The 3742-nt window shown below is 37.3% G+C and overlaps 1 pseudogene; it reads right to left on the bottom strand.

The window, feature by feature from the left end:
* Nucleotides 1-490: 490 nt before the first annotated feature.
* LOC114029993 lies at nucleotides 491-3525 on the bottom strand (annotated as a pseudogene).
* Nucleotides 3526-3742: the final 217 nt, after the last annotated feature.

The raw sequence follows: 3742 nt of genomic DNA, 5'->3' as shown, positions 1-3742 counted from the left end.
TCCTCCATTAGATTATGGTCTCTGAGGATAGGGATTTTCTTTTGCCTCTTTTTGTATCCCTACCTCTTAGCATAGTGCCTGGTCATAGTAGCCTTTTAACAAATGTTTAGTGAGTTATCATTCAATGATAACCATGAGTATAATGTTTTATATCCCTCCATTGCATACTCAGCTAAAGTCAAATTTTTGTGAGTCCTGATCAGGACTGAACTTTTTTTTCCAAATTCAGAAAAACTTTATTTTCAAAATCATAACACTAACTTCAATTTTTTTTAAATTTACTGCATGAAAGAATTATGAACTATTTTTAAACTTTTTAAAACAATTTTAACTTTTTCCTCACAAGAATGGAAAATTATAGAGGCTAACTTAAAAGGCATAAAATAAAAAAAAAATTAGTCCTCAGTAGTCCTCTGGTTATTAAGACAAAATAAACTCAATTCTTAATTTCTTTGAAAAGGCATTTTGGTTGAAAAAGCTCATATTTCTTTTAATATCTGCTTCTGGCTCCTCTTTCAGATTGGCTTCCCCCATGGCCACCACCTATTGGGGCTCCATGGCTTGAACTACTGTATGAATCTCAAGGAGCAGGACATACCCTATCCATCAAAGGAGGAAGCCATCTCTCTTCTCTGCCAACACAATCACAACTACTTGAATAGATATCACTTTTGCTACTTGGGTAATTTTCACGACATCCACCACATCCATCTCCTGTGCTACTATAGTCTTCATCCAGACTACTTTCTCCATAAGAGGGAGGAGGCACTTGAGCAGGTGAAGCACTATGGGAGTTACCATAACTCTCACAAGACTCTTTGTAGGAGTCATTACCCCATTGATAAATGGTCAAAGGATATGAACAGGCAGGTTTTTTTTAATTTTAATTTATTGTTTAATTAATTAATTTTGAATTATCAACAATCACTTCCATAAGCTTCTGAGCTTCAAAATTTTTCTCCCTCTCCCTCCCTACCTCTCTCCCTAAGACAGCATGCAATCTGATATAGGCTATACATACACATTCCTATTAAACATATTTCTACATTAGTGATGTTGTAAGTAAGAATTAGAACCAATAGGAAGAACCACCAGAAAGAGAAAACAAAACACAACAGAAGAGAAAAAAATAGCAAATAGTATGCTTCAATCTGCATTCAAACTCCACAGTTCTTTCTTCTTTGTGAATAGCATTTTCCATCATGAGGCCTTTGGAAATGTCTTAGGTCCTTGTATTGCTGAGAAGGGTTAAGTTTATCAATATTAGTCATCACACAACATGGCTGTTATTGTGTACAATGTTCTCCTGATTCTACTCACTTCGCTCAGCATCAGAACATACAAGTCTTTCCAGGTTTTTCTGAAGTCCCCCTGCTCATCATTTCTTATGGCATAATCATATTCCATTACATTCATATACCACAACTTGTTCAGCCATTCCCCAGTTGATGAGAATCCTCTCAATTTCCAATTCTTTGCCACCAGAGAAAGAGCTGCTATAAATATTTTTGTACATGTGGGTCCTTTTCTGTTTGTATGATCTTTCTGGGATACAGCCCTAGAAGTGCTATTACTGGGTCAAAGGGTATGCACATTTTTATAGTCCTTTGGGCATAGTTCCAAATGGCTCTCCAAAATGGTTGGATCAGTTCACAACTCCACCAACAATGCATTAGTGTTCCAATTTTCCCACATCTTCTCCAATATTTATCATTTTCCTGTTTTGTTATGTTGGCCAATCTGATAGGTGTGATGTGGTACCTCAGAGTTGTTTTGATTTGCATTTCTCTAATCAATAGTGATTTACAGCATTTTTTCATATGACTACAGATGACTTTAATTTCTTCATCTGAAAGATGTGGAACATGAATGCAATGTTGGTGGAGTTGTGAACTGATCCAACCATTTTGGTGAGCCATTTGAAACTATGCCCAAAGGGCTATAAAAATGTGCATACCCTTTAGGGCTGTATCCCAGAGAGATCATAAAAACAGAAAAAGGACCCACATGTACAAAAATATTTATAGCAGCTCTTTCTGTGGTGGCAAAGAATTGGAAATTGAGGTGGAGCCCATCAATTAGGGAATGGCTGAACAAGTTGTGGTATATGAATGTAATGGAATACTACTGTGCCATAAGAAATGATGAGCAGACTGACTTCAGAAAAACTGAAAAGACTTTTATGGACTGATGCTGAGTGAAGTGAGAAGAACCAAGATAACATAGTGCACAGTAACAGCCACATTGTGCAATGACTAACTTTGATAGACTTGGCTCTTCTCAGCAATGCAAGGACCTAAGACATCTTCAAAAGTCTCATGATGGAAAAATGATATCCACATCCAGAAAAAGAACTATGGAGCCAGAATGCAGATTGAAGCATACTATTTGCCTCCCCCCTCACTTTCTTTTCTTCTGTTTTGTTTTGTTTCTTCTTTCTTGTAGTTCCTCTTATTGGTTCTAACTCTTCTTTACAACATAACTAATGTGAAAATTTGTTTAATAGGAATGTATATGTAGAGTCTATATCAGATTGCATGCTGTCTTGGGGAGGGAGGGGGAGAGGAAGGGGCAGAAAATTTAAAACTGAAAAGCTTAGGGAAGTGAATGTTGAAAACTAAAATTAAATAATTTAATTAAAAAATAAATGGGAGGAGCTGAAAAAAAAAAAGAATCTCTGCAGGATCCTCTACTTGGATGATCTGAATAGTCTGTATCACAACCTCCACCATAGCCATCATGGTCACTACATCCTCTAGATGTCTACTCACCACGTGAGCTAGAATGGCCATAATCATGGTCTCTATAGTCCCTTAGAGGTGGAGCATAAACTCTGGTGTCCTGAGAATTTTCATAATCTCTTCTTGAATAACTCTCTTTAGTACTGTAACCATCATTTCTTGGCAACATATATACATCTCCGTGTGATAACATTGGTTCTTTTCATGGAAGACCTCCATAGCTATCTCATCCACTAGACACTGGCCCTCTTCCTCTCATTCCAATAGTGCAATGCACTGGTCCAGAAGGTGCAGACCTTTTAGTTTGAGGTCCCCCACTTTGTGGAGGTGGACCCCTTTTAAGTGAGAATGGTCCCCTGGAAGAACCCATGTTGAAATTAAGAGAATATCCACTGTTATCCATGTGCCTTCCATGAGGCAGTCCTCTTGCTGCACCACTTCCTTGCCTTCTACTAAGACCTGTTGGAGAACCTCTGTTTCTTGGAGGGAGTGGTGGCCCTTGCCTATCACCACTTTCAAATGATGGTTTGGTGGCTTGTTCCACCTTAATTGATTTTCCATCTAAGGACATTCCATTCGTGTCTCTTGTAGCATCTTTTGCATCAGCTGAACTCTCAAAAATAACAAAAGCAAAGCCTCTGGATTTGTTGGTTTCCTGATCTTTCATCAACAGAACTTCTACTATCCCACCATATTTTCCAAAAACTGATTCAAGAACTTTTTCATTTATTTCTGTATTGAGTCCTCCTATAAATAACTTTCCTGGACAATCCACTTCCACCATTTAAAAAAAATATCTTTCTTTAACTCACACTGACTAGCTATAAAGATGCCCAATATTACAACTGCACAACAATTAAGACTGAGCTTTTGAGTAAAAATTTTTGACCTCTTCCTTATTTTCATTATTTCTGTATATTTTTAAATCTATGAACTACTAAGGGGATAAGTTTTGTGATATCCACAGTTGGTGAATGTGACAATATGAACCAAAGAAACCC

The sequence above is a fragment of the Vombatus ursinus genome, unplaced genomic scaffold (genome assembly GCF_900497805.2).
Source record: "Vombatus ursinus unplaced genomic scaffold, bare-nosed wombat genome assembly UNPS02014945.1, whole genome shotgun sequence".
Taxonomy (NCBI): Eukaryota; Metazoa; Chordata; class Mammalia; order Diprotodontia; family Vombatidae; genus Vombatus; species Vombatus ursinus.
This window is presented reverse-complemented; position numbering and strand designations above follow the sequence as displayed.